Source organism: Molossus molossus, unplaced genomic scaffold (assembly GCF_014108415.1).
Source record: "Molossus molossus isolate mMolMol1 unplaced genomic scaffold, mMolMol1.p scaffold_m16_p_12, whole genome shotgun sequence".
NCBI classification, from domain to species: Eukaryota; Metazoa; Chordata; class Mammalia; order Chiroptera; family Molossidae; genus Molossus; species Molossus molossus.
In genome coordinates this window covers 17,849,036-17,865,553 of record NW_023425347.1, presented here as the reverse complement: position 1 = coordinate 17,865,553, position 16,518 = coordinate 17,849,036, and the positions used below count along the sequence as shown (strand labels likewise).

At 38.0% G+C, this 16,518-nt stretch overlaps 1 pseudogene; it reads right to left on the bottom strand.

Moving 5' to 3' along the window:
- Positions 1–1,302: 1,302 nt before the first annotated feature.
- LOC118627287 lies at positions 1,303–1,421 on the bottom strand (annotated as a pseudogene).
- Between the last annotated feature and the right edge of the window lie 15,097 nt (positions 1,422–16,518).

Genomic DNA, 16,518 nt, shown 5'->3' with positions numbered 1-16,518 from the left:
ATGAAATTTTTCTTTCTTTTTCCTGGAGGCCATCAACAACTGCCTATAATCCATACCCTCAATAGAGAGATCTTGTAGAAACGCTACCAAAGACATACACAGAAGAATCTGTTGCTAAAAAGCCACAGAGCAGTCAACTTCTTTCAATGACAGCTCCGTTACCACACTGATTGACTGTAAAAAGAGACAAAAGGAAAGAGAGAAAATCTCTTCTTTTTTTGACAGGCTAAGCAATACCTAAGTGGAATTCTTTAGTAAGTTTATCACGAGGTAAAATAATAACTTTACAAGTCTTGGTGTCAACTCATAAAGAAACTCAAATCCTTGCATTTTTCAACATTTTATCACTTGAAGACAGTCGAACGTTTTTTTCATTGCTCTAGACATAATTTTATTTTGCTGTCATTTTCATAGGTAGAGCATTGATCTGTAGTATCTGAGATAAATAATAATCTACACAATTCTTGCCTGCAACCAACAAACCTCACAATTTTTTAAATGGATTTTTCAGAGTAAAGTGATCTATTTCCCAAAGATTCATTTTCTAGAAATGAAGCCTTAAGTCGGCTTCTGCTAAAGAACGTAGATCCATGGAAGTATAACATGTATAACATGCCTCATTTCTTCCTACCGACATGGTTCCTCTGAAGATACTGGCCTGAAGCTTTGGAAAATTTGAAATGCTCACTATGACTGGAGTCCTTGGTCTTCCAGGAATAGGGCAAAAGGACAAAGAGAGATACCAGACAGCATAACAGTCCAAACTGAAGGTTGCAGTACTTGCTTGCTGTGTGTTAGCATGCTCCCACATATAAAATATAGGAGACACCGTTGCTTCATGTTTTCTAAACTCAAAAGGGAACCATATCAAATAACAAATTCCATTTCATGAAGTCCTTTGAGGTCTTTCAGAATAGTAAATCTCCAAGTGCAAAACATCATGAAAAGCCAGGGACAGATTGGCAGTCAGCTGGGAAGGTACAGAAGGGAGAGGGGTGTGGTTTCATTCTTCTGAGAATATTCTATGAACAGAGGCTGTAAGCAGAGACAAAGGTGTGCTTCTGTAGTGAGAAAATCAAAGGAGAAGCAAGGGATTTTAATTTTATAAACCACAAATGAGGCATCAGCAGGCCTGAAGTTGGTAGAAAAAGCAAAGGAAAACAAACACTGACTCCATGTCTTTAAAACTCCAAAATCTCTTCTTACATGGGAATGGAGACTTCAATTATTTTTTTTCCAAGTAGCTCTTCTTAGGTTTTAAGATGTTTTGACTTGAAACAACAGACACAAAAAGTTCTCCATGGGCAAGAACTTGCTGTATTCCCAGGCGGTCTCCCATCCAAGTACTAACCAGGCCCGACCCTGCTTAGCTTCCGAGATCAGACGAGATCGGGCGCGTTCAGGGTGGTATGGCCGTAGACTGTATTCCCATCTCAACACACACACACATACACACACACACACACACACACACACACACACCCCAACCTAGCAACTTAACATATTCGCCCCTACATAGGATACATCTCACATTTCATTCTGGAGATATCTACCATGTAACTGTTAATATATGTTCAGGGTCAAAGACTCGTGTAGCTCAGTTATCACTATTCCTAACAAGCACCAATCACTTCCTTTTCCACTGCCTATACCATACATTACTAAACAATCACAGAAAGTAGGCCAAGCAGCTACTGTCCATGGTCTAGACTGGCATAGAACTAAAATACATCATTCCTATTGTAATGAAAAGGGAGCTGGGTTTAAGCCAGAAGACCTGATTTCTAATGCTGATTGTGATGTACTTTGGCAAACCACATCATTGCATGTGCCTTGATATTCCCTGCAAAAAAGAATTTACCTAGGTAAGCTCCAAGACTACAACCAACTCCAGGTATTTGTGATTCCAGTACACACAGATGTTTTTGAGTCACACTACCAGAAAACTCATCACCACTACAAATATGCACATTAACATGAATGTACAATATCCCACAACTACCGTGTTAGGTTTTTGTCCCATATACTGTTCCCCTCCCCCCACCACCTAAATATAGAGCCCTTTTAGATAGTAATATATAAAAATTAACTGGTCATCAATGACCCCATGAGAATGAGTTTATCAGGTTCTTTCTAAAGAGCACAACTACACGTCTCCTTTATTCACTATCTTTTTTTACTAATTAAAAAAGTAATTAGATCAATTAATTGTTTTAGTGACAAAATCAGAAATGACTGTGTATTTATAACAAGTCTGGTCACTGGGGAGACTTCTTTTAGAAAATCATGAAATCTTTATGTTCTAAGGACTATTTTCTCCCCATAATTTGGTACTGATTTCTACCTCTCTAAAAGGGATGATAATCGGCATGAAAAGGAACACCAGAGCTCAGTTCTAATAGCCTACATAATTAGGCTGTGGTGTTTCAATGTTAGAGTATTCTATTTTTAGTATTGGTCCTATCTCTATGGAAAAACTTTAAAAAATCAGATTTTATATCACATCGGAGAAGAGAATAAGATACAGAGCACTGAAGAAAGATGGCAATTTCAGGTATAGTGGTATAAGGAAAAATATTAACAAAGGGCTCTCAGATTGCCAGAGTAAGTTGAAGGACACACACATACACAAGAAGTAAAAAATAATGTCAAAACTATAAATGTGGAGTGGGTGAGTAAAAATGGTAGTGGTTTTAGAATGTTTTTGAACTTAATTGGCTCATACCTTAAAATACACTGCCATAAACATAGCTTGGTATATATGAAGCACATGGCAACCACAAACTAAGACTCTATGAGACATGTAAGAAATACAGAGAAAGGAATCCACACACAGCCCTAAAGAAGTCATCAAGGTTCAAGAGAAGAGAGCAAAAGAATAAGAAAGGAACAGAGAACAACCACAAAAACAATCAGAAAACAATTAATAAAATGGCAATAACTACATACATATCAATAATTACTCTAGTCCAGACCATGTGGCTCAGTGGTTGAGTGTCGACCCATGCACCAAGAGGTCACTGGTTCGATTCCCGGTCATGACACATGCCCAGGTTGTGGGCCTGATCCCCAGTGCGGGGCATGCAGGAGGCGGCCAGTTGATGATCTCTCTCATCAATGTTTCTATCTCTCTCTCCCTCACCCTTCCTCTATCTCTAAAATCAATAGAGAAAAAAAAATTAATTACTCTAAATCTAAATGGCTTAAATGCTCCAATCAAAAGATGAACGAATTGGTGCATATATACAATGGAAAATTACTTGACCATACAAAAAGAATGAAGTCCTACCACTTGTGACAACATGGATGGACCTAGAGGGTATTATGCTGCGTTAAAGAAGTCAGACAGAGAAAGATAAATACCATATGATTACACTTATATGTGGAATCTAAAAAACAAAACGAACAAATAAAACAAAAACAGAATCACAGATAAAAGAAACTGATGATTGCCAGATGACGGGGATTGTGAAGCTGGGTGAAAAAGGTGAAGGGATTAAGAAGAACAAATTGGCAGTTACAAAATAGTCATGGGGACGTAAAGTATAGCTTAGGAAATGCAGTTAATAATATTGTAATAACTCTATATAGTGTCAGGTGGGTGGAAGACTTACCAAAGGAATCATTTTGTAAGTTACATAAATGTCTAACCATTGTTGTATACCCATGAAACCAATGTACTATTGAATGTCAACTGTAATTGAAAAATAAATTTTTAATATTTAAAAAGAATATTTCTGAGAGTGTTCAATTAAACAAATTCTTTCAGCTTTGCTATGTGCAATTCTATGGCTTTCTCAGCACAGTGGCTCTTCACATTTAGGAAGCATGCCTGGAAGAAGGTTGATTATAAAATACGTAAAAGAACACCTGGCAACACCAATAATCTTGATGATCACACAGCAGATGGTGGCCTCTTTAGTAGAGACAGACAAAGCAACACGCCACATGTCCTGCAAGTCACCTTAAACAGTGTGCAACTAGCTACTACCAAAGAGAGGCTCTGATGTTACACATGCATGATCAGAACAGAATCCATTTCTAACACTTTACATCTAGTTCTTCTTTGTCCACACTTTCTCTAACCAAACCCACATTATACGTGATGATGGGCAAATTCTCTCTATTGTACAGATGCACTGATTATCCACATTTCCTCTAAGTATCGCTATATTTGTAGCAAGGAAATACATAATCATCACAATAATAGCTAAAATTGATTGGGAGCTTACCATGTGCTAGACTACTCTATACTGTGGACACAGTACAACCCAGTCCTGTTAGTACAATTACAACCCTCATTTTACTGAGGAAGAAACTGAGGATAGTTGTGATTGAGTTACTTGGAGAGAAGCAAAGCCAAGTCTCTCTTACACCCTTTCACTGGCTCACCCTAATTTTTAGGCAGGGACTACCCAATGATAGATCATCCTGGAATCACAGAAGAGGGGCACAGAGCAAACTCTGTAATATTGCACAACTGTATCCATTTGCAACAGGAAATTGTATTCAGCCCAGTCAAAGAGACTGGAATAAAGAGATTGTTCACAGAGGTGTTGGTCGGGTTAATGGATGACAGAAAGGAGGTTGATGCTCAGAACCTACAAACAGAGGGAAACCAAGGCTGAAGAAGATGAGAGGAAAACAGTATTACTGGAGCCGATGAAAACAGAAAAGACAGAGGCGTTGCAGCTGTATACTGTTAAGGCAACTGTAAAAAAATACCCTGATGCCTCTCCTTCCTGTTCCCAAGTTTGCCAGTGCTCTCCATTGCAGACTCAACTGAAAACCATTCAGCAAGGGAACCAAAATAATGGTCTTTAGAAGCCAAGCTCTTTAGGAACACGGAACAGCACAGGCAGTGGAGAATGCCAGAACACTTGTACATAGGGGACCTGTAGACCATGCCCCACCTCTGTGCTGAGATGGATGTCAAGGTTAAAAGTCTGACACTAACCTGATAGATAATCAAAAACATTTATCACTTTTAAATTGTGACCTTTAAAAATCATCATACCCCACTGACCTAGACAATTTTTGTCCCCTTAGATATGCCCTTATGTTAACCAAATGCCACAGGTTAGCATTATTTCAGAAGGACCAAAAATGTACTTCCAGCAGAAGGAATTCGCCTGTCTTAAAATGTCACCCATAATCATTGGATTGCGTTTTTCCTGATACAGAAACCCCAGGCTCTACAAAAGTGATGCGGGATATAATGATGCAATCATAGAAACATGAAGGCTCTAATAAATAAACAAAGAGATGTATAAGGAGGTGTGGGATGGTAAAGGCTGAGGAATAGAATTATGTTTTTTTTATTATTACTATTTTTTTCTTTATTGATTTTAGACAGAAAAGAAGGGAGAGGGAGAGAGAGAGACAGAAATATCAATGAGAGAGAACATTGATTGGCTGCCTCCTGCATGCCCCCCACTGGGTATTGGGCCCACAACCTGGCATGTGCCCTGACCCAGAATCGAACCAATGACCTCTTGGTGCATGGGTCCACACTCAACCACTGAGCCCCTCGGGCCAGGCTAGAATTATGTTATAAGCAGACTAAAGGAGGCTGTATTTATCCATTGTGACATGATTGAGTTCAGATCTCCTTGATTACTGCTAGAGGCAAAGATGAACCAAATGAGAGTGATTAAAGAATGTTTTAGGAACTGATCTACCAAGATCTACTTCAATTAATATTAAAATCATACTTCCATTTTCCAGAGATTTAAAAATAGTCCAAATCAGTATTTACTTTGTAGTCCTCATATTATAAGTTAAAAGAAGCAATAAATCAGTTTCTGGGACAGGTATTCAGTGAAGGAGTGATTCTAGAACATCCTCAACAGTGACATTTAAGAAAAAATAATATCATCTTATTTTATCATGTCAGGTTTTTCTTTCTTCCTTTTTTTTTCCTTTTCCTAACCTCAATACTACACAGAATAAATGTTTTCTTTTTTTTTTTTTTAATTTATCAGGAGACATTAATTCACAAAACCATACAGGTTTCAAGTATACAACATTGTGCACCCATCACCCCAAACAAAGTTTCTTTCCATCCTCATTCCTTCAGGCTATCACCACACTGTTTTCTGTATCTATGCAAGATATATATGTGTGTGTATGTATATATATATATATATGTGTGTGTGTGTGTGTGTGTATACACACACACACACACACATATACATACACACACATATATATACATATATATCTGTATATATGTGTGTGTATATATATATACGTATAGTTTGTTTGTTTGTTTTTCACCTTCTTTCATCCATCCCCTAACCCTCCTCCCCTCTGACAGCTCTCAGTCTGTTCCATGTGTCCATGCCTGTTTCTATTTTGTTTGTCAATTTATTTTGTTTATTAGATTCTACATATACATGAGATCGTATGGTATTTGTCTTTCTCTGACTGGCTTATTTTAATTAGCATTATATCTCCAGGTCCACCCATGCTGTCACAAGGTTAAGATTTCCTTTTTTTTTTTTAACAGCCGAGTAGTATTCCATCACACAAATATGCCACAGCTTTTTTATCCACTCATCTACTGATGGGGAACTTGGGCTATGTCAAGATCTTGGCTATTGTAAACAATGCTGCAATGAACATAGAGGTTCATGTATTCTTTCAAGCTAGTGTTTCAGGTTTCTTTGGATATATTCCCAGAAGTGGGATCTTGTCAAAGGAAGTTCCAGTTTTAATTTTTTTGAGGGAACTCGATACTGTTTTCCATAATGGCTACACCAATCTGCATTCCTACCAACAGGCTTCTCTTTTTTAATCTTGAGAATGACCCTAAGTAAGTTTTCATTACTAAACGTAATGCTTGAAGCAACAAAATTGGATAAATAAATAAGACAAAGAAAATTGCTACTTGTAATATTACTTATTTCATTAGTCAGATACCTTGTGGGATACATTAAGAGCTACACATTGAAACCACACTTGCCAACTTGGGTATCTTTCTTCAATAGAAAATTTATTGTTGTCATTTCATAATTCTCTCCTGAAACATTTATGCAAATGTCAAAGAAGCAGTTGACACATAATGCCTTTAGATAAAACATTTAAAATGTGGTGTGTAAATGGAGAATTGCTGTGGATTAAAATGCATATAAATGAAAATGGCAACTTTCGAGAAACAAAATATTAAACATACTTGGGGATTTATGTCTTAGCCAAGGATGTATTTATTGTTGCCTTTCATTTTTTTAAATTTAAATTTGCCTTTTTATATTGAGATATTCTGATAGATCTTTGAAAGAAAATTTGAAGACTAATGTGTTAATACTATTTTCTATTCTGAGGTCCTACAGAAAATCTACAGCAACATAATTTATTGCTCCCACATCACATATCCATGTTTATTTTTATAAACTCAGGGTAGAAAATAATTTTGAAATTATTATTTACAACACAATGTCCTTCCTTTGGGGCTTGTTTCTCCTAATAGAAAGCCCTAAGTAGATTCCCAAGTCAAGGTTGTTAAAAGAAAAGACTTTTTAGAAATTTTTTAGCACCACAATTTTGAAATGTAACATCATTTTCAGGCTGCAACTTTTCTAGCATGTACAACTGAGACACACACACAAACACACTGCTCTCTGATTCTACAGTTACAACTTGCTCAGCTCTTTCCATTAGCAAGCTGTAAAAGACAGTCCAAATCATCCTTTTAAAATGCAGATTTTCAATCTGAGGTCACATTAAATGGCCTAGAATTAGCATGTCAGGCATGGAAAATGTTTACTGTTCTACGGAGCCATGTGACATCTGGGACCTCATGGGGCCCTTCAGCAATCTTCTGAGCTGGAAAGGGCAGGTGATATGAACTAAGTTTGCAGTTGAGGAATTGAGGCATAGAGAGGTTAGTATCTTGTTCATTGGATTAGCTAGGTTGTAGTGGAGAAGACAGGAGACACAACATGGCTTGATGCAGGAGGGAGCTCAATTTAGAGGAGAGAGCTCCAGTCACTTTGCCTCCTCGAATCATGGAGAAACTCAGTAGTCAAACTCTGGTTATCTCTGTAGGGCCCTATATGGTGTTTGCCTAGATCTCTTAGGCCAAAATAATAAGGAACCCTTCAGGGACTTTATTTCCCAGGGGCTCGGAATGTCATGGAGTCACTACTGGTTAATTCCTTTGCTTTTTAAATCTAGTGTTTTTCATTGTAAACTCTAAGTTAGGACTGTAGGTTTTATATTTGGTTGGGCCACTGACTTGCTCTCTTATCCTGAGAAATGAACTTGATCTCTCTGCTTAACTAGCTGCCAAATAACTAGAGTAAGGGTGATTTCTTAGGAGCAATGTGCAAAATCTCTTGTTATAATTGCTATATTCCATCCCTGCTAGGAAAATGTTGTGAATTACAGATTAGAGGACAGTAAATCTTAAGCAGCATAGGGGGAGATATTCATCAAGACTTTCTTAAAAAGATACATAGCGTCAGATATTTATAGCGTTGGAAAATGCATTTCAAGGACTGACATCAGTATGATAGCCTTCCTTTTGGAATGCTGATGCCTAGCAGTGATGAAAAAAATTTAGAGCTGCTTCTGAGCCTACTGATTTCACTGACAACAAAACAAAACTGCAAAGCATTTTGGGGGGCGGGGTGGGGAGCAGCAGGCAAGATTTCAAAGCTGTTCCGTTTGCCCAAGTCAATACTTCCTGTTCAGCGTGGCTAACCATATGGGTGAGTCATTATCATCTCTTCCTATTATCTTCTCTGCACTAACCAATTATTTGCCAGAGGAAACAATCTCCATTATACATCAAGTAAACGCATTCAGCTGCCCTGTGTTTTGTCTAATTCTGGGTGGGCACGGTTATGAGGAAACAATTGAGTATGTGGGAATGTCATTCATTTCCAGTGGGTTGTGAAGGTGTAACAGAGCCTTTGGCCAGTAGTAGAGCGCAGATGATTTTGCTACAGACCACAGGGAATGATTTATGAATGATGCCTGCAGAAAAGACCAGGGCTGGCCTCCCAATTAATCAAATTCCAAAGCACCTTAACAAAGGATGCTGTTCTGGTCATTGGAAGCTCATTAGTTGAAGACGACCTGTAGTTTTTAAATAGCCTTAAAAGAAACTGTGTAATAAAAATAATCTATCAGCTAGGAAGTGATGAATACTATCTCTTAATGAGACAGCAAACGCAGTGGTTTGCTTAATCCCAATAAAGTCGACCTTAAATTTGCATAAATTGTGGAGAAACTTTCATATATGTTTATAAAACAAGAAACAACCTCCTCCAAAGAGGTACTAAAACTAAATAGCCATTTTCCTAGCGACTCTCCCTGTCATTACCAGATCTGAGAAGCATTTATTCTTATTCTTTGCTTTAAAGGTTAATTGCATTGTGTTGAGACAATGAAAGTAGTGTTTTGGTATACTGTGTATATCATAAAGAAACCCCAATTAAGCCGGGCTGGTGTGGCTCAGTGGCTGAGCATCAATCCTGCACCAAGAGGTCGCTGGTTTGATTCCCGGTCAGGGCACATGCCCAGGGTGTGGGCCTGATCCTCAGTGAGGGCCATGCAGGAGGCAGCCAATTGATGTTCTCTCTCATTGATGTTTCTATCTCTCTCCCTCTCCCTTCCTCTCTCTCTCTAAGATTACTAAAGAAGAAAAAAATTAAAAAAAAGAAAAAAAAGAAACCCCAATTAAGAGCATTATTTGGTAAGCTAGGCACTCTAATTCATCAATGAATGTGGTAGAGGAAACACTAGTAAGAGACCTGGCAACAGCTATCCACATAGAGAACACGGCAATCACAAACTGTAGCACCCCCTTCTTATCGGTTTAATCTTGAACTCTTTACCAAATGCCCACTTTCTTCTTTTAATCTCAAGTCCCATAAATTGACCCATCATTATCATCATCATCTCAAATTACCCAAAGAACACCAGTGGAGAGCACTGGATCTCTTAGTGGCCATTGCTAAACTGCACCCAAGCCCAGAGGAGATCATCTCCAAAGTTCTTATCAGAGGGAGAAGGTCTGGTACGAATGACCTGCATCAGAAGCAGTTTCAAGGGAACACAGCAGGGCTGTGAATGCGATGAAGCACTGAACAGCCAAGGGAGCATCCATGAAGACCACGATGACAGACTTAAGTGAGCATACCCCTGGGGCTACCCTTCTCTTCATAATGATGTCAGATAAGCTAAAACCCTCACTAGTCATTTCACAGTGAGTGCCTCTGTGAGTAGAGGTACTAAAAGCAGCTTTGGAAAACCATAAAATGAATTGAATCTCCAACTGTTCCTGGGCAATAATCATATCTTTTGTGCTACGTTCTATTATAATTAAACAATTCCCTACTGGTGTCACATTGAGTTAATATGCTCTTTTACCCAAAGGCTGCTAAAGGCTTGTATTAAATATCCAGTAATGAGGCAGTTTTGCCCTCTTCCTGTCACCAGTTATTTTTAATATGTCAGATAAGATGAACTCCTTATGAAAATATTTCATCTTGGACTTCCTTCAGAAAAGTCGTAGTGTTTCCAAACATATTCCCTCAAATTCTCCCCACATTCCTTTAGAAAGGATGGGTAGGTCCATTGTCGTTCCAGTTCACATCCAAGTAAAGGGGGAGTCTGGACTGTTTGAGGCTGATCTACCCATTTTGACAATATTGCCTGGTTAGTCCAATGAAGCAGGCAGTTGAATTAAGTCCTATCAGCCAAATCAAGTCTATGTGACTCCTGTTGGTAAATCGGGAGGTCTGGGCCCTGGTGCAGAGAAATAAGAATGTATCATCAGTCATCACCAGTTGTGAGGAAATGACAAGATATTTGTTACTTACAAGAATTAAAATATAAGAGTGCTGCTATGAACATGGGGGTACATATATTCTTCCTGATTGGTGTTTCAGGCTTCTTAGGGTATATTCCCAGCAGTGGGATCACTGGGTCAAATGGGAGTTAAATTTTTAATTTTTTGAGGTAGCACCATATTGTTTTCCATAGCGGCTGCACCAGTCTGCATTCCCACCAGCAGTGTACTAGAGTCCCCTTTTCTCCACACCCTCGCCAACACTTGTTGTTTGATGATTTGTTGATGGCGGCCATTCTGACAGGTGTGAGGTGATACCTCATTGTTGTTTTAATTTGCATCTCTCTAATGATTAGTGATGTTGAGCATTTCTTCATATGTCTCTTGGCCATTTGTATGTCCTGTTTGGAGAGGTGTCTATTCAGCTCCTCTGCCCATTTTTTAATTGGGTTCTTTGTCTTCCTTTTGTTGAGTTGTATGAGCACTCTATATATATTGGAAATTAACCCCTTATCTGATACATCATTGGCAATGATGTTCTCCCATATAGTGGGTTGCCTTTCCATTTTGATGATTGTTTCTTTTGCTGTGCAGAAGCTTTATAGTTTGATGTAGTCCCATGTGTTCATTTTTTCCTTTGTTTCTGTTGCCTTAGGTGATGTATCAGTGAAAATTCTGCTCCGTATGATGTCCGAAATTTTGTTGCCTACATTTTCTTCTAGAATTTTTATGGATTCACGGGTCACATTTAAGTCTTTCATCCATTTTAAGTTTATTTTTGTGCATGGTGTAAGTTTATGCACATGGACAACTAAGCTGGGGACGGGGTGGGGTGGGGTGGGGAGGGGGGTGCCAATGGGGTAAAAAAGGTGAAATATCTGTAACAAAAATAAATAAATAAAAACAAAAGTCACCAGCTTGGGGGAAAAAAAAGAATTAAAATATAAGAGCATAAATGACTTGTTCTTTTCATTAATTAGAATGAATTCAAAGTTATCTCTTTAACAGTGACTCTGTCACTCACTGAATATCTGATTTCAGCTGATGTAATGGGAATTTATACTGAATTATCAACAGCAACTTTTATATGTGTGAAGGCTAATAAAAAAAAAAAGAGAAAAAAATAAATTTGAGCCTAATTATTAGGCTGGTTTAGTCTGTTTACATGACTAAAACAACCAGTTGTTTATTTGAAAAACCCAAGACTCTATCACAAATTCTAGAGGCTTTTCCACAAGGCCAGTGGTAGCTGGTGATGTGCCCACAGTCATAGAAGGCCAAAGTAGAGGGCTCCAAGTGAAGGGAGATGTTTCACGGTGGTGCATTCTTCACCAGAACTGTGGAATATGCTGCTTAGCATTTCGGGATCTGGAGTTAAGTTTCCTGGTATTAGATCCCATCACTACCTTCAACTAGCTTTATAACTTTACACATGTGACTTAACCTCTCTGTGCCTCAGTTTTCATATCTGTGAGTTGTCAAATAGTATTTGTTTCTCAGGGTTTTAGGAAAGTTCATTGATTCGGTATTATAAAGTGTTTTTACAGTGTCTAGCCCGTAGTTCCCACTCAATAAAGCTCAATAAATACGAGCAGTCACAATTATTTCCTAATCTGCTTAGTCATCAGAATCACCAGGGTCCTTTGGGAACTTTCTTCCTACCCCACTCATATTTATGAATCAATACGTCGACTACTATCCAATAAATCTATTTAATAGAAGTTTTCTAAGTGAGTCTCCTGATCAACTGTTTTCACACTAACATACCTCAAAGAATTATAAACTTCTAAGAAACAATCTCTTTGTTCAAAATTATTTGCTTTTATATACACTATTCACTCATTTTTATTTATTTATATGCATACATGTCTGTCCACTAAATCTAGTTTATATTAATTATTCACTATATTGCTTTATTATAATTATTTCCATTTTGCTATAAGAAATTATGTTAAATGAACAGACACTATATTTTATTGAAGCTTAAACCCAGTTGATAAGAAAAGACCCAAATATAGATCCCCCTACCTATGAGACACTGATTCACTAATGTTATTATTTCTATGATGTCTGCCTTCTTACTAATGAGATTGTGTCCTTTTCTGTAAGTGGTAACTTCTAGCTCATTTGACTATATATAGTGTATATATGTTAAAGCTGGTGCATTTCATCAGCAGGGATGAATTCAAAAATAGTTAACTTCTTAGACAGCCATAGAAAGAAAAACACTGAAAGCAAAGAGGACATCTTCTTATTGGCAATTGGGCTTTCAGGTACAAACTCAAGTCCCGTCAACACTGCTCCCTCAGTGTAGGGCTGCTTGATACCCACAGTCTCCATCCACATTCGCTCCACAAATTGCTTTCTAAAAGTAATAATGCTGAAGACAAACATTATTCATTTGGACCTAAAATCTATCAGGGACTTCCAGGGGCTTAGATGCTGTAGCCTGCAGCAGACGAGATAAGAAATACTTCAATAAAGATGCACTCAAAGGACTGCTTCCCCTTTCACTAGGAGGAAGGATTATATGAAATATTATCTAAAATTATCGTAGAAAATTCTTCTAATATACACAGACCCATGCATATAGACAGATGACCTCTTTTTCCTCCCAGACAAACACCATAATTAGAGATCTTATCAGAAAAGTTACCCCTTTCCACACATTTTGATGGAAAGAGAATAAGTTTAGTATGAGAGATACCTCTCAATCCCTAAATCCTTTATTGACCTCCCAGGTGACCCCCTACAAGGTGATTAATCTCTCCTGACCGAGGTTTTTCTCATGCAAAACAGGGAATTAATTCAAGGATTAAATTGGATAATGTGCAATTGACAGATACCTTACCTAATGCAGAGTAGGCATTCAGTAAATACAAGGATTTTTTTAAAAATGTATTCTCTATGAATGTAAACCATACTTGTATGTTGGCTGTGACGTCACATGTATAACCTGTTCTTGCATTTTAGGAGAGTACAACTGCATCATGTTCCAATACCCATTATATTTTGTAATCATTCCTCACTTAAAAATTTCAGATTACAGTTTTTACTACATATACGTGAAATAATCTGAGATGGCTGATAATTTCTACTGAGTCCAGAGCTCACCTAAAACTTTAAGATTTATCTATTTTTAATCACTAAGGTTATTTCTGTTTGAAAGTAAAAAGCAGAAGGAACACGAGAGAAGATCAGAGGCAAAGAAAGGAGAAAGAGGGGAATTGGTAGAAAATATAAAGCAGAGAAAGACAGAAGATGAATTGTTATATAGCAAAAAATGTTAAACCCTGCCAGTTTGGCTCAGTGGTTAAAGTGTCAGCCCCCGGACTGAAGGGTTGCAGGTTTGATTCCGGGTTGGTCAAGGGCACATACCTGGGTGCAGTTTCGATCCCTGGTCAGGGTCTTGTGGAAGGCAACCCACTGATGTGTTTCTCTCACATGGATGTTTCTCTCTCTTTTCTTCTCTCTCTCCCTCCCTTCCACTCTATGTAAAAATCAAAGGAAAATTATCCTTAAGTGAGGATTAACAAAAAAAAAATGTACATGATATTTTAGATAAAAATGGAAAGATTATTCAATATTAGCATAGCAAAAAATTTTTTATATATGGGTCTCCAAGCTCTGAAACTCAATGAATATTACCTTCAATTGTTCATTCAACAAATGTTAGGCAATGCATTAGGGCAATCATTTAGGCTATGGAAACACACAGAGAGTATATACAAGTTGTCCACTGGGAAAAGACCAAGTAATATCTAGAAGTAATAGATCATAGAACAACAGTGGCAAATGTATCACTGTGGTTATTTAGTGTATAGAAATTAAAAATTATGATTCTATGGTAAAGAGAAAGAGTTGAGCAAAAAGTCAGTTAATATAGAACATGGACTCAGATGTAATGTCAAATAAGTTCATGAATGTAAGCAAGTCATTTAGCTTTTCTGGCATTTAATTTATCATTATAAAATGGGATTGTAGTAGGTAGTTAGATAGGGATGAGCAGAGTAGAAATGATAGGCCAGGTGCAGGGGGTCACCAGCGTGGAGAGCCACAGGTGCCTAGCAATGGGCAAAATTGCAGCCCTTGCTGGACCACTCCCTTAAGCATTAACCCAGAGAGACAACATTCTAGGCCTCAGATCTGTTTCAGCCTCAGGCACAGAGAAGCAGCAAAATCAGATGGGTGACACCATGGCTTAGATTAAGATCAGCTGAACTGACTGAAGAGTGGAGACCACAACCCTGAGGAGACACACCTGCAAAGCTGATGAATATTCTATTGAGACCCTCCCTGGAGACCTCCAGATAAAAGTTCTCAGGACAGAGGACCCCGTGTGTGCTCTCTCCCTCTTTCTCTCTCTGTCTCTCCTAAGCACCAAAGGCCCTTCTTTTGCCTCTTTAACTCATTTCCTGAGCCCATTTCTTCTATGGCTCACTTCTTCTACCTCTGTGACTTTCTAAATAAACTGTCTCTTTTAGTTTGAGTCTTGGCTCTGAATTCTTTCTTAGCAAGAACTCAAGTACCAAGGCTACTGATCGGAGGTCTACTACCTGGTACTGTTTTGCCGCCAACAGGATGATACTAATACTCCTCCCACCTATGCTGCATTTGTAGGGGGAATAGTGAACACATATCTCACTCCATCATTTTGAAAAATCGAACAAAGATATGCAATATCAATATTCATTGTAAAATTAAATCAAATATCACATATTTGATAACAATAACATAGATATCCCTTTATAGTAGAATAAATAAAAATTAAATAAGTGAGGAGGCATTCCTGTTTCTAGATACAAAGATGTAATATTGTGAAAATGTCACTTTTTTTTTTTTTAAATGTTAAACTATCATATGATTATCTTTCAATGGAAAATTTAAACATGATAAGTTTCATAGTTCATATGGAATGGTAAATAGGAGAAAAAAAACTAACTATACTTTTAAAGAAAAGAATAATTAAAATGTATTATAAAACTAGAGGTATAAAATTTTACCACAAAGTACACACACACCAGTTTAATAGTGGCTATCTAAACCTGACCTCACCGTACATGCTCCAAAAAAACTCTGTATATCAGTGAAGGGCACCAGAACAAACTATGAAGAGTGATGAGGGGAACAGGGACATAAGATGAACCTAAAACCATTCTCATTCTAAATCTGAAAATACTGGGGAAGAAAAGTCCTGGAAGATCAGAACACTGACTTGAAGGAAACAACGTAAAAGTGTGCAAGAGTCCAAGGGACAGCTTTAGAGAGGATTGCGTTTGGGATGAAAAAAAAGTTCCTTTGGGCCCTGGCTGGTTTGGCTCAGCGGTTAGAGCGTCGGCCTGCGGTCCTGAGAGACCCGGGTTCGGTTCCCGCTAAGGGCGCGTACCTCGGTTGCAGTTTGTCCCCGGCCCTGGTCGGTTGTGCGGGTGGCAGCCACTCGATGTGTTCCTTTCACATCGATGTTTCTCTCTCTGTTCCTCTCCCTCCCTCCCACTCTACCTGAACAAAAAAAAAAAAAAAAAATGGAAAAATGTCCTCAGGTGAGGAAAAAAAAAAAAAAAGGAAGTTCCTTTGGGCTTCTGGGAGGTTAAGGAAATAGAAGTAAAGGAGGAAATGTATAAAACAGAAAAATAAACAAAAAAAAAAAAACACAAAAGAAACATAAAGTAGGATTAACAATTCTCCCCTCCTCTGCCAGAAAGAATAATCCACTGAAA